Genomic DNA, 16,482 nt, shown 5'->3' with positions numbered 1-16,482 from the left:
CACATTTGTTAAATCTTCTCTTAAAAAGCTATTATTCACGGGCAAATGACTCTATTTTTTTTTATATATATAAATCTTATTTTGAATAGCATTACCATATTTTTCTAAGGCCTCAGCAACATCTTTAAGTTCTATTTAGCTTCTAAAACCTTCTTTTTATACAAATTATTATATTTTCTACCAGTTTTATTTTCTAAATAGTAATACTGTTTTATTCAAAGTTTAAACAACATTTATAGGTTTCATTTTTTTTAAAAAGCATTTTCTTTATATAAATTACTACATTTCTCTACAAGTTAGTTTAAATGGCATCATCATTTTCTTTTGAAATCTCAACAATGTTTATAAGTCATTTTCTTAAAACATAAGCATTACCTTTAACCCTAATTAATTGACCTAAGTTTGGCCGGATAACCGTATTTAACGGATTCTAAAGGATGCCTAACCCCTTCCCTTTAGGATAATATAGAACCCTTACCTAGAATCACACTGATTAAGCAGACTATTAACGGAGGTTTAATTAGTTTTACCTTAGTTAATAATTAGGTGTCCTAATTCACCTTAAAATCAATTAGGTGGCGACTCCTTAAATAAACAATTTAGGAATCACCAATATGTTGTACTCCGCTTCAACTCGGTTAAAAAGGGGTATAACAGCTTGGCGACTCTGCTGGGGAATATTAGGTTCTAACCATAACGAACTTAGGTTAATAGTTAATTCGTTAGATGTTTGGTTGTTTTCTTTATTTTTGCTGTTATTGTTGCTTTATTTGTTTCTCTTATATTCTTTTAAGTGATTGTTTTATTATGTGAAATTTTCTATGTTTTAATATGTTACTGCTTTCTTTAACTGACATTCCGTTCATATTTCTTCCACTTCTGGAAAACTCACACATATTCACACACTTAAAGCGGTTTCGCGGTTCGCGCTCGTGCACTACTAAATTACCCCTTTAGTTGGATTGGTCTAGTGGATTTAGTCGATCGGCAGTGCAGTCGACGGCCACAGACTTTCCACTCCCAAGTTGTCCTCTTGGGGGAGCCTTGTGTCATAGGAAAACAACTCTTAGTCAGCCTAAGATAGAGCTAAGCCAAAACCCTTTTAAGGACATGCACGAGCCTAGGAGGCTTAATACCCAAGGTGTATTAAGTCCATTAGTAAACATTACCAAAATGTCCAAGTGGGTTCATGACCCCAAGCGACGCTTATCATGTTATGTGTGCATTATTTGAAGTTGATTGGGCCAAATATCGATCATTGCTCTAATTAATTAAACTTTAGGAGGGTGGGGTTTGACTAACCTTTTGTGATGCAGATAGCCATGAAGATAGCAAGTTTTGAAAGAAGCTTGGATGCAATTGAACTTAGCTTATTTTTAGGAATATTTTTTCTTTTCTTATTTGGCATGTAATAAAGCCTAAAAATATTTATGTACTTCATTTTGGGAATAGACTCATTTAATTAATTAAAGAGCAAATGGGATGACATATAATGACACCTTCATCTTTCAAATATACGCTAGGCCTACCTCGGGCATAAGGAGGTTCCCTACATATTAACACGCGTGGTTGTTATTTTATATACTTGTTGTTATAAGCTTTTAAGTTGCGTGCTTGCTTGCTAAGTGGTTTACTTGAATTTATTTGCAATATGCTTGCTTTTGAATTTATTTGCGATTATCACCTGATGACAAGCTCATTACTTAAATTTATTTGCAGGCTCTTATTTGAATTTATTTGTGAAAAGTTATTACTTGATATTTACTAACATCATCTTTGTTTCAGAAGAAAAGTAAAATTCATATTTGCTTTGCCGCACAATTGCATATTGTTCATTAATTATTTTTTGCATCATTTCACTTCAAAAAAAAAAACTATTTATTCCGCGGTTAGCGCTCAGTCAATCGCGTCATTCTGGGTCGCTGAAATTTATCTTCGCGCACCCATTAATTTCAATTTTTGGCATACAAGTCGAAGGACAATCTCATAGGTCTCCTGTCCTTGACATTTTGCAACCCGCCAGTGCTTCGTAACTCTTGGGTATATTAAATTCAACTGTCTTGCGCCCGATCAATCATGATCTTCTCTAAGCTAATCTCTTGCATTATTAAAACAAATAATCTTTTTACACACCGCCCGAACTACGTTTGACCTGATTTCCTGTCGGATACAGGATACGTAGGCAGCCTATATAAGGCCCGGTCTTATCTACTACAAATTTTAATATTCCCCAAACGAAGGAGCATGAAACTGGGACAATTTTGGAATGCAACCCAAGACATTTTTTCAAAACGTCCTAAAACTGGGGCAAATTTTTTAAAAAATATGCTAGAATTGGTAAGAATTAACTCAGAACCAAGCTTTGGCGTTCGATATGAGTCAACCTTTTTTCAAATGGCATGTTCTACTCCAATGTAGTTTTCTTTTCTTCCGATTCATTCTCAACCGTCAGAGCTAAATAGCTGATGATTCATTTTCGTCCATTCGTTTCCTTTATATGACTCAAGTCGTCTCTAATCTAGAGCCTGCTTAATTAGATCACGAACTAATCCAACTTTAAAAAAAAAAAGATATATATATATATATATATATTATTTTGGGCATTTACTTCATGCACTAACATTTATTTTGTTTATGAAGTTTTACTTTTCTATTTAAAAGGTTTTCTGGCATTGAACATTGTTTTGGCTGCGAATCTGCATTAAGGACGAGATACAATGGCAAAAAGATATGAATCATTCAACATCGGTGTGGGATTGGTGCAAGCGCAAAATGAGGATAGCGAGAAGAATGTAGTACAAAGAAGCGTGTTGGTGAATTTGGGAAATACCTTCAGCCTTCTTCCTAACACAAGTTCGGCTTCCAGCTCAACCCAAAACATTTCCTTCACCATTTCTCCTCACCCAGCTCTTACATATATACCACCAAGATTCTCTATTAAACCAGAAGCTTTGCAAGTCACGCTGATGCCTAATGTTCAAAAGCCTGCACTTGCAGCACCCTTCACAGAAAACCAGCAAAATCAGCTAGCGGTATGCCCATACAAGAGATTGAGAAATGAAACAAATGCAATCAATTGGGATGACTCGGATGGAGAGCATCACAATTTAAGGAGAATTGTCGAAGAAGAGATGCGGGCAAGAAATGTCCAAGTTTAAGATATGAAAACTTGTGCATGCTTCCAAATGTTGAGTTGCCGCCAGGATTCAAAGTGCCGAAATTCAACACCTTCAATGGCAGAGGAAACCCTATTACGCACTTGAAGGATTATTGTAGCAGATTAATGGGAATTGGACAAGATGAAGCCATACGAATGAAATTGTTCATTCAGAGCCTATCAGGGTTAGCATTAGATTGGTACATAGAACAAGACTTTCGCAAATGGCACACATGGGAGGACATGGCCCGCGACTTCGTAGAACATTTCAAATTTAACATCGGGGTTAGTACAAATCTTTATGATATGCTTGAGATAGAAAGAATGCCACATGAGTCTTTTCAGGAATACGCCATCCGATGGAGATTAGAAGCTTCAAAAATACGCCCTTCATTGCCCGAGAATGAGTTGATTTCAACTTTCATCCAAATGCAAAAGGGCATATATTATGAAAGGTTGATATGTGCGCGGTTACGTGACTTTTCTGATCTAATTCAAGTTGGAAGGCAAGTAGAAGCGGGCATTCGAGCAGGAAGAATTGTTGACACTTCATCAGTCCAAGCAACTTTTCAAGCTGAGACATTCAACAACTTGCAAGGCAAAAAGAGAGAAACCAACTCAGCTATCAGGTCTACATATCAGCCGCAATCACGACAGAACCATCAAGTTTCGCATGATCATATATCTCTTCACCGACGAGGTTTTCAATATCAACCCGATCAAGCACAGTTTAGCTTACGACAGTCAGAACACATAAAATTCCGCACTTTTACTCCTCTTGAAGAGTCATTAACCAACATATTTGAGAGAATGAAAGCCAAGGGACTCCTGAAGCCAAAGAAAGGATGGATCCCTAAAAGCCTACCGCCAGATTTTGATTGGTCCAAGAGTTGTGCTTACCACTCTAATATTCCAGGTCATGACACAGAAAATTTCCCAACACTTAAGCATAAGATCCAGAACATGATCGAAAAGGATAAGATAAGCGTGCAACAAAATAAATTGTGCAGCAATGATGGCCCTCCAGTTGCAAATGCAATTATTGTTACCGGTGATCCATCAAAATTGGCACCGAGACATTTGAAACGGAAGCGTGGAATCAAGTAAGATGATTGAAAGGATCTACCGTCACTAGCATCCTCCACCCACTTGCCCTATGATCAACTTTCTTTCTCGTAATTTTGCTAAAGCTTTGCGTGAACTACGTTCGACCTGATTCTTGTTAGTAGCGGGATACGTAGGCGCCCATGTTGGGTTCGGTCTTAATATAGTTAAAAATTCCATTTTCCCCACAAAGCAACACTGGGGCAGCTTGAAAATGGCCTATCATTATTCAACAAAAAGCATGAATCGAAATCTCGAGCAATATATTAGCGTCACAAGATTGTCACAATGCCATCACCACGAGAAATGCAGATTCAACGCCAAAGCTTTAGTGTTCAATGCAAGGCAACCATTTTATTTTACACTAACAAGTTTTCTTTGAGTAACGCAGGGACATATTTTAGCTATTCTTGAAGGATATCGCACAGTATCAAGTCGGCAATTGCAAGATTCAGATAAAGCAAAGGGCAAAGTCAACTTAATACTGATTAAATTTGAAAACTTACAAATTTCTTTGAGTGCAGGAACTTTTAGATGCAAATTTTGGTAGGGTAGAAGGTCCTCAAACCTTCGGCACTGCATCATGAATATTTACTGCTGCAAATTACGTACTGCGTCAAACTCATCTCACCGCACTAATTTTATTAAACATAAATCAAGCACTGCATTTAGGCTCGTCCGCCTTTAATAGGACATTTTAGGCTCGTCCGCCTTTAATAGGACATTTTAGGCTCGTCCGCCTTTAATAGGACATTTTGGGCTTGGCCGCCTTTTATATGTTGCATGGGTCGTGCACCGCCCCTTTGTAATTTGCGCAAAAGGCTGAGCACCGCCTTTATATGTTGCATGGGTTGAGCACCGCCTTCTTGATGTTCTGCATAAGGCTCGGTTTCGTCATTCGTAAAAGCTCAACCTTCCCCTATGCTAGAAACTGAGGCAGATTTTAAGGGCGTCATCGTAAAAGCTCAACCTTCCGCTATGCCAGAAACTGGGGCAGATTTTAAGGGCGTCATCGTAAAACTCAATGTCCTCCTATGCCAGAAACTAGGACAAAATTTTAAGGGCGATATCGAGAAACATGAAAGAGTATATGGCCAACAAAGTCATCAGGCAAAGGGAAGACTTTGGAGAAAGGACGCGCGTTTTGTTTCACAATATGTCACAGTTCCAAATTCAGCTGAAATTGTTTATCACCATGTTTCCAAGTTGCAGAAGCCAAAATATATAATGTTCGCAGCCTTGCAAGGATTGCACGTCGAACGGTTTGATCTTGCTTATAACAATTATGCCTCTCGAGTATCAATAATTTACGAGATTCGCAACAAATTAATGCCTGAGTTTTGCAAATGATTTTTCAAACGTGTAGATGCACAAACATTTCCTATTGCTTTCAAATGCCTTGCATAAATGCTTTCAAATACAATGCGCATACACTATTGCTTTAAATGCCCCACACTGCACTACTATTTTCAAATGCCCCGCACTGCAAAAGCAACCGCACCTGCATTGCATTATTACTTTCAATTGCCCTGCAAAGGCACATCATCATTGTTCGCAAAAGCACCGCATTTAGGCCCGTCCGCCTTTAATAGGACATTTAGGCTTGTCCGCCTTTAATAGGACATTTAGGCTTGTCCGCCTTTAATTGGACATTTAGGCTTGTCCGCCTTTAATTGGACATTTGGGCTTGTCCGCCTTTAATATGACATTAGGCTTGTCCACCTTTAATTGGACATTTTCGGCTAGTCCGCCTTTAATTGGACATTTTAGGCTCGTCCGCCTTTAATAGGACATTTTAGGCTCGTCCGCCTTTAATAGGACATTTTAGGCTCATCCGCCTTTAATAGGACATTTTGGGCTTGACCGCCTTTCATATGTTACATGGGCTATGCACCGCCCTTTTATAATTTCTGCACAAGGCTGAGCACCGCCTTTCATATGATGCACGGGCTGCGCACCGCCCTTTACATCGCTTTCATATGTTCATTGGCCATGCACCGCCCTTTTGTAATTTCTGCATAAGGCTGAGCACCGCCTTTCATGTTGCATGGGTTGCGCACCGCCCATTTAAATTTCCGCATAAGGTTGAGCACCGCCTTTCATATGATGCATGGGCTGCGCACCGCCCTTTGCATCACTTTCATATATTACATGGGCCATGCACCGCCCTTTTAAATTTCTGCATAAGGCTGAGCACCGCCTTTCATCTGATGCATGGGCTGCGCACCGTCCTTTGCATCGCTTTCATATATTACATGGGTTGCGCACCGCCCATTTAAATTTCTGCATAAGGCTGAGCACCGCCTTTCATATGTTACATGGGCTATGCACCGCCCTTTTATAATTTCTGCACAAGGCTGAGCACCGCCTTTCATATGATGCACGGGCTGCGCACCGCCCTTTACATCGCTTTCATATATTACATGAGCTGCGCACCGCCCATTTAAATTTCTGCATAAGGCTGAGCACCGCCTTTCATATGTTACATGGGCTATGCACCGCCCTTTTATAATTTCTGCACAAGGCTGAGCACCGCCTTTCATATGATGCACGGGCTGCGCACCGCCCTTTACGTCGCTTTCATATGTTACATGGGTCATGCACCGCCCTTTTGTAATTTCTGCATAAGGCTGAGCACCGCCTTTCATGTTGCATGGGCTGCGCACCGCCCATTTAAATTTTCGCATAAGGCTGAGCGCACCGCCCTTTGCATCACTTTCATATGTTACATGGGCCATGCACCGCCCTTTTGTAATTTCTGCATAAGGCTGAGCACCGCCTTTCATGTTGCATGGGCTGCGCACCGCCCATTTAAATTTCCGCATAAGGCTGAGCACCGCCTTTCATATGATGCATGGGCTGCGCACCGCCCTTTGCATCACTTTCATATGTTACATGGGCCATGCACCGCCCTTTGTAATTTCTGCATAAGGCTGAGCACCGCCTTTCATGTTGCATGGGCTGCGCACCGCCCTTTGCATCGGTCTCATGTACCGCCCTTTTAAATTTCTGCATAAGGCTGTGCACCGCCTTTCATATGATGCATGGGCTGCGCACCGCCCTTTGCATCACTTTCATATGTTACATGGGCCATGCACCGCCCTTTGTAATTTCTGCATAAGGCTGAGCACCGCCTTTCATGTTGCATGGGCTGCGCACCGCCCTTTGCATCGCTCTCATGTACCATCCTTTTAAGTTTCTGCATAAGGCTGTGCACCGCCTTTCATATGATGCATGGGCTGCGCACCGCCCTTTGCATCGCTTTCATATATTGCTTGGGCCATGTACCGCCCTTTTAAATTTCTGCATAAGGCTGAGCACCGCCTTTCATATGATGCATGGGCTGCGCACCGCCCTTTTCCTCGCTTTCATATATTGCTTGGGCCATGCACCGCCCTTTTTAAATTTCTGCATAAGGATGCGCACCGCCCTTTGCATCGCTTTCATATGTTGCATGGGCTGCGCACCGCCTTTTTGAAAATTTCTGCATAAGACATCACACTGCGCTTGCTTTGCTTTATTATTATGCCCCTGCGTGCGCTCGCAGCCGCATTACACCGCACTTGCATCGTTTTACTTCAATACTTATTTTTACTGACTATTTTTTATCTAGTTTAAATTTTCGCAGGGGCCTTAGCGCAACGTGGAACTATTTTCTTCGGCAGCGAACTGGGGCAATACGTCGGGAAGGATGAGCAGACTCCCCGACAAGGGTCAAAGATCTACCTCGAACGCTCGGCTCCAATTCCAAATATCCCGTTCCCGTTCCAGCACAATCAATTGTCAGAGTTCTATCGCAATGCCCAGTGTCATCATAATTCGACACTGGACAATATTTTGCAAAGACTCGCACCGATCGTGATTTGCCATGTCACAAGTGTCGTAGTCATCCCAGAACTACACACGGCCTGATTCTCGTGCAACCCGAGATATGTAGGCGATTCAGAGACCAGAGTTCGGCCGTAATTTTCCTTATCCTTAGTCCTCCACAATCCTTAGCCGGGACAAAATAGGCTACTAAGTCAACGTCTTTGCCCGAAAATTCTTTCATCATTACCAAGCAAAGAGGGACAAGTTGTTGACACCCCATTTTGTCCCGCTTCCCCTCCGAAATACCTATTTACGCTTCTAATATTTTGGAAAATAAAATATATATATGTTTATGTTTTACTATAATTATTAGCCTTTATTTATACCGACATTTCATTTATCCCATCATTATCTTTACTACCGTCACCACTACTATTATTATCATTATTAATTATTATTATTATTATTATTATTATTATTAATTTATTATTATCATTGTTATTATCATTATTATTAATTTATTATTATTATTATTAATTTATTATTATTATTATTATTATTATTATCATTATTACTAGTATTATTATTACCATTATTATTACTACTAATTATTATTATTAGCATTACTATCACCGCTATTCGTTACTTTCATTTTATTATTATTATTATTATAATGTTTTTACGTTTCAGCATTCTTTACCAATTTCTGCATACGTATCGCATTTTATTTCGCACAATTAAATGACAGCGTTTATTTATTGTTAAAATGATATTGCACGGCTATTATAGCATCGTATAATTTTATTACCCGAGTCCTAGTAATTACACATTTTGTATCTTGTCATACTCAGTATATTACTAATCAATATGGGTCTTTATTTCAAATTTTAGAAGCTGAACCATTTCTTGCACTCAGTCCGTATTTTTGATTTATCGGATTCCAAATCAAAGTCCGATTAACTCCTATATTTTTTGGACTAGCCCATATCTTTTATCTTAATTTTTAGACCAATCTATGTTTTTAATTCTAGCCCATTTCTTTCCATACTCAGTCCAAAATTTGACCCAGTCCACAAATGGACTGGGTCCGGCCCATTTCCGCTCAAAATGAGGGAAACCCTTTTAGGGTTTCCCCTTCATTCTTTTCCTTCTTCTTTCTTTCCTCCGCCGCTCCTCTGCGACCCTTCCCCTTCGCCGCTCTCTCTCTCGTTCCTTCCTTTCCTCCTCCTTCTCCGCTCCCACTTCTCCCTGTTCCCCGCTTGTCCCCCACATCTGTCCCCCACGCTCCTCTCTCTCTTCTTCGCAAACCCTAGATTTCCCTATAAATACCGATGTCTATGTTCGTTGCAGGCGGGATTTTTGGATTGGTAAAACCCCCCATAGAATCTGGATTTTTTTTGGTATTGAGAAAATTCCCCAAGAACTAAGTTCTGAACCACACAAAAACCTTAAGAAAATTGATCCCTTTAGCCGGAAAATTGGATAGAAATCGAAAAGCTTTCATTTTATCGCCAAAAATCCCCCGGAAAGCATTAAGTTCGCAGCAGTCGTAACATTTTTATATCGATTTAACATACTAAATCGATCTTCTGTTTTATTTTTCCCCTTTGGTATTGCGTCGGATCCGAGAATATACAAGTTTGATTCGGGTTTGGGTCAAAGTAGATTCGAAGTGTTCGAGCGTATATTTGAGCCCCATACCCATTTCGCTGCATCCGAAGAAGGTAATCCTTCTTCCTTCAAATTATTTCGTGTCATTTATCTCAACATTTGTTGCCTCTGTTCGGACTTAGCTTGAGTTTTGTGCCATTAGCCTGTTTTTGTGATCAGTAGTAGCAGTTTAGCGTATCTACTCAGATTGATATTCATCAGTTAATCTAGTATGTGCTGATGTGTTGGCTTGTATACACTAGCTGTTTCTCCTTTAGTTAGTCCCTAAACAAATTGTCGTCCACTTTGACCTTGAAGAGTATGCCTTATTTAGTAGTGTGCTCAATTCTCAAAGCTCAATTGGAATATGTTGTTCTTTTGCATATCATTTAGATTCATGCGAAATTTTCAACTTGATTATCAAAATAATAACAAGATTTGTTTTTTCCAATTCATAGCCTATCATGTCTAAGTTAACAAAGGATAAATCTTACTTGTATAGTTAGTTTTGTATCCTACCAGAGATTTCAGAACTTTAATGTTAAAAGGATTGAGATATTATGTTTGTTTCTAGTTGAATAGTAGTTTGTGTTTTAGTGTAATTCAGCACATTTGTTAATCCCATTATAAGTCGATCGTTCATTAATAGTTTCAGCATGTTTAGTATGTCTCTGTTCAGTATTTGCTTAGTAGTAGTGTAACATAATCCATGCTATTCACTTATATGATCCTGTTTAGTTTCTGCATTCTATGGGGATTTGTTCAACCCCTTGGCTTACCTATTTGATTTGTTGTTGAGGTTCCTTTCTTAGATGTCCATCTGTTTGCATGAAGTCTATTGTTAGTTTAAATTTCGACTCATCCCATCTAAAATATAAACTTATATTTAGCATGCTTTAGTTGCTTAATAATTTCGAAATGATAAAAGATGTCCAAACTGGTTTAATATGGTGTGGTAGTGTTTCTTTGCTAGTTTTTTACAAACTGTTCCTGAGATTCCCTTCTTTGGTATTGATATGAACTTGCCTGTTTCAGTTAGTTTCCAGTCCAAGTAGTAGTAGGACCTACATGACAGGGGTAATATATTCTCTTGTTTTATAGGTTCCCCACTATAATCAAATTAATTGGATAAATTTAAAGTACTTTTCTCAACTGAAATATGTGTTTTCATTAAATTTATTGCCTCCCTAGTTATTTGAAACAAAGGTGTTAATTAATAACCCACATGCAAACATGAACATGGAAATGACAAAAACCTGTATACAGTGAGATAGGATTTGTTCAGAGTAAATATCCATGACAGGGATTTGTGTATTTTTATAATTTTTGGGTCAGGTTACTCCCTTTTTACTGGAATTACTTGTTCATGTTAAAATAGGAACCTATGTACAATGCTGCATTTTTTCTTTCAACTCGGTCTTGGATGTTGGTTGGATGCATTTTTTTTTTATCTTATTTCAAATTCGGTATATCCCAGCATTTTCTTTTTATTGAATTCAGGAAGGATTAAGGAAGTACTTCAAAGATTAAAATCATGTCTTTTGTCTGGATTTTTCTGCCACACTATGTCGATGTAATCTTATCATGTTTAGCCATTCTTTGTTATGCTTTCCATCAGTCCTTCTATGGATCTTTCCACTATCTTTCCTTTCTCAAAGAACTCCCTGTCTATTCAGATGTCTTTGGATTTAATTAGATTAACCCATATAGGGTATGGGGTTTAATTTTCTTCTGAAGAGACTCTGTATGATCTGATAGTGTGCTATTTGCATAAGAATGAATAACATCTCTGGAGCATAAACAAAGGCCTTATAGGATTTCCTGGTTGTCATTGAAATGTTGGTCTGAATAGGAGTTAACCTTGGTTTCTTGCTAAGCAGTTTAACTACTCAGGTTTACAGCAGTTGTCTGTGCAAGCATAATACTTTCTTCCTCCCCAAACTATATATTGAATGCTAATATGTTGTCTTGGTTTTGGTATTTTTCGTTAGCTCATTATCATGTGAGCTTTGGGATTCTAATGAATAAAGGTGTCTTTGCATGAATTAGCCGGAAAAAAAAAGCAGTGGTATTCTGTGCTATTCATGTTCTGCTCATTTAGATTTTGTGCGTTGTTGCAAGCATGCTTCATTCGAAGTGTGTATGTAAGTATACCTAAATATACCTAGTATACATAGCCTACTGAGTGGTTTTCAGTTTGTATTTTTTTGTTTAACCTGGTTGATCGTAGACTGATCTTTTTTTCTTTCATTTTTTTGCATGAACTCCGCCTACGAATCCAAGGGACTCGTCTCCTTTCCCACCATTCGATGTTGGGCTAAAAGTCCAACATAATATTCTCAAGTCATTTCCTTATCAGGCCCAGTCCGCAGCAAAGTAAAAAAAAATGTAAACTCTGGGCCGAGGCCCAATAACAGGCTGATCCGCAGCAGTCTTTTAAAAAATGGGCTGAACCCATTCCAACAGCAGCAGCCACATGGCAATTTCCTATTTCCGCCATTTTTAATATCTTGTGTTTTTGGATTGTATGCCTAACTTTTCATCTTTTTTTTTTGTTAGCCGAGACGAATTATAAGGGATTAGTATGGGTATTTTTAGTAAGGGGTAGTTAATTCGAAAGAAATCAACATCTTTAAGTTCATTTTCTTTTATGTTATAATTATTTATAATATCTATAATATTTATTTCCATTAGAGAAAAAAAAATGATTTTCAAAATAACATGGATACATATTTTGAGTTAAAAGAATTATGTTTTATTTTACTATCTTAAACATGTTCAACGTATCACCAATATGCAAATATTAATCCTAGTATAATTTTATAAACATTTTAGATTGATCTGATTTCGCACACTTTAGTCGAATATAGCTAAATAAAAATTAATAAAAGAGAAAGAAAGTTATCCTTTTTTTTCATCATATAAAAAATAAGTTTAGGCTTTTCTACATCACAATATTCATATAATATAATTTTTTATTTGAAAGTTCACATTTGTTAAATCTTCTCTTAAAAAGCTATTATTCACGGGCAAATGACTCTATTTTTTTTATATATATAAATCTTATTTTGAATAGCATTACCATATTTTTCTAAGGCCTCAGCAACATCTTTAAGTTCTATTTAGCTTCTAAAACCTTCTTTTTATACAAATTATTATATTTTCTACCAGTTTTATTTTCTAAATAGTAATACTGTTTTATTCAAAGTTTAAACAGCATTTATAGGTTTCATTTTTTTTAAAAAGCATTTTCTTTATATAAATTACTACATTTCTCTACAAGTTAGTTTAAATGAAATCATCATTTTCTTTTGAAATCTCAACAATGTTTATAAGTCATTTTCTTAAAACATAAGCATTACCTTTAACCCTAATTAATTGACCTAAGTTTGGCCGGATAACCGTATTTAACGGATTCTAAAGGATGCCTAACCCCTTCCCTTTAGGATAATATAGAACCCTTACCTAGAATCACACTGATTAAGCAGACTATTAACAGAGGTTTAATTAGTTTTACCTTAGTTAATAATTAGGTGTCCTAATTCACCGTAAAAATCAATTAGGTGGCGACTCCATAAAATAAGCAAAATAGGAATCACCAATATGTTGTACTCTACTTTAACTCGGTTAAAAAGGGGTATAACAGCGCCCACAAGAAGGGACGTCAGTACAAATAGTGTACCGAGTATGTAAGGCATGAGTGATAACACAGTAACTGAATATAGAGTGTGAATAATAACAGAATAAATATACAGAGCTTATCCTGGAGCAGAAGTAACCTGTACATATGTATGTTCTGTAGGCAGATACCATGCAAGCTTAGTCCATTTTTCAGAATACGGTGTTCCTTATTCTCGTATACAGAAAACAGTACATTTCAGTAAACGGTATCTTTTACTCACATTTACAGATGCCGAATTCATCGGCTCTCCCACCCCCCTCCCCAACAGTGTCCCAACACAACACATCACATATATCATACATCACATATACAGACGCCGCGTACGGCTCTCCCATATCCCGCGTCCGGGCATTCCGCGTCCGGAATGGAATCCAGCTGAAACAGGTGGTGATATAACAGTTGCCCTTCCCCTTTCCCCACATACATATAAATATACATATCCATACACATATATATATATGTATCATATAAACAGCATGCATGGGAGCCCAAAGAAAGTACATATCCATCGGAGTGACGTAAGGTCGGTAACCTCCGATCACATTATGGAATAACCATAGTCGCGTTGTCTCACCTTGAAGGAACGAGTACTATAAGGCGAGACTACCAATGAAAGGTATCATTATGGAAAGAAAACATCAAATAGGGTCATAAGGTATAGTTTCATCTACTTAGAACCTTTGTAGTAGTCGTTACCTATAATAGAGTTGAGGTGTCAAGAAATAATTTAACATTTCCATATTTTCATTTTTATAGCAGAACATATTGTCATCATATCTATCGTAGGCTCTTTCTCATTTTTGTCTTCATCGTTATCGTTGTAAGATCATATTCGCCATCTTAGTCAAGGAATCATCTTCATCATACTTATCATAGACATATGTTCCTTCTTAGCATTATCGTTATCATGGTCATCGTAGACATATTCACAATAGGATGGTGCTGTACTTATCGTTTGATAATCGGAACAAAGATCAGGAGTTTCCTTAGAATTCTACTCCAAAAAAAGTCAAACGAAGCCATAGGAAAAATCCGGGAACAGTGGGCCCACTTCGGGCCGAATGAGATAGTGTACACAATTTACCTATGTTACGTGTCATGGCGTTATTTGTAACGGTTTTAAGGTAATCGGGTCCTCTTTATGCAAGTTCTAGAGGGTTAGGGAGGTTTTTCAACATTTTGCACAATTTCAAGTTCAATTCCACTGAAGGAAAAAAGGAAAACTTTAAGTACGGATTCCGGAGAATAGGGTTGTCTCCGAGGCTCGTACCCGACTTATTACGTCTAAGACATGCCATAGAAAGAAGGGTGAAGCCTTACATACCTCTTTCCGCTCCTTTTGCTATTCCGAATTCACGTTGCAATCTCGTCAAAATCTGCAAATTGGTCATGTTTACCAAAATTCTTATTAGGATACTTAGCGTTAGAATCTTCAGGAAACACTTGGCTACCGAAATTTCGGCAGCACTTCCTCTGTAAATATACCATCCTCAATATTCAACATAGCCAAATTCTCATCAACCACAATCCGGGAATTCAAACCCGGCCAAACTATTAACATAATTCAACAATCACACTAGCAATTCACATATTCCATTCAAGATGCATGATCTCAGTTTACTACTTTCTTCAAAACCTTCCGACTTCAATGAACACAATAGCAACCTTATAATATATTCCAACAACATCATACTAATATCATTACATGCTATCCATGCAAGAACATTATTTTTTCAATATACACAATCTTCCAATTGCCAATGCTTCACCAAACTTATCAAGTCTTTACTTGCAATGTGAAATCTACAACACAACAACTAAAACATTAAATATAACTTGCTCATTATTCCTCAATAATTCAACACATATACATGGTTACATATGCCATATACATGGCCACATACACCATGCACACACACACGACTCCAACATGTATACACCACTACAATCTCTCCAAACTCATTCAACTTCCATTTTCCACATATCATTCACAACAATAACAACCAAACACTAATTAAAATAATTGAAGCATGACTCCTACACATATATATACATGCACGGCCACATGCTATATTCATTCCCTTCATGAATTTCATCCATTTTGGCATATTACAACACATATAAACCATTCATAACACATAAAACAAGATCAAGACTCACCTTTCTTCTTCAACTCCTCACTTGCTTATATCTTAGCAACTTGTATGATTATGAATCTTTCTTGCTCCAACAACAACTCCACCTTGTTAAGCACCCTCTACTTGGTAGAAAATGATTTTTGAAAGAATTTTTATCAATTTTCCTTGGAAATTTTACTATGGCCGAAGGCCTTGAGGGTTTTTCTCCTCCTTTTTTTTTGTTCTTGTTTTTTTGAAATCTCTAGAAGTTTATGAGGTAAAGATGACTTAGTCATCTCTTATAAATTACAAATTAAATCCCACATGGGCTTGGCCCAAGTCCATGGCCGGTTGGGCCTTGTCCATCTCCTTAAAAATTTCAAGCCCACTTATTTTTGGGCTAGTTCTTGTAATTCATGAAACATTTTTCCAACTTTCAAATTTGCCCTTCGTCTTTCTTCCATATTCCCACGAGTCATATTGCGAATTTCCCTTCATGCCCTTGACCTTCCTCATTAATTCCACTTCTAAATTTTTTATAAGCAACTCATATGTCAAACAAAATAAAATATGGCCTTGCTTGTTGTCTTCCCGCGATTGTCTTGAATTATACGATTATTCGAAATGCGGGATATAACACAGACCCTCCAAATAAGTGCAGAGTGCACTAAGCTGAACCCAACTCTGTCCCGATATCTGGGCCGCGACATCAGGCACGAAGTGGGTGATCCTAGTCAACTCTGTCACCCACGTCTGACCAGGAGGAGGCTCGTACCGAGTGTACAGTGGCTCTCCATCAACCCGCAATCCAAAGAGGACCTCGACATCCTGAAGTGTAATTGTGGCCTCACCAGTGCGAAGATGGAAGGTATGTGTCTCTGGCCTCCACCGCTCAACCATGGCCGTGATGAGCGCCCAATCATGCTGTACCCGACCAACGGACACGCAACGGTAGATGCCGC

This window comes from Lycium barbarum, chromosome 5 (genome assembly GCF_019175385.1).
Source record: "Lycium barbarum isolate Lr01 chromosome 5, ASM1917538v2, whole genome shotgun sequence".
NCBI classification, from domain to species: domain Eukaryota; kingdom Viridiplantae; phylum Streptophyta; class Magnoliopsida; order Solanales; family Solanaceae; genus Lycium; species Lycium barbarum.
The sequence above is the reverse complement of the archived record's forward strand: the minus strand, read 5'-3'. Positions refer to the sequence as shown.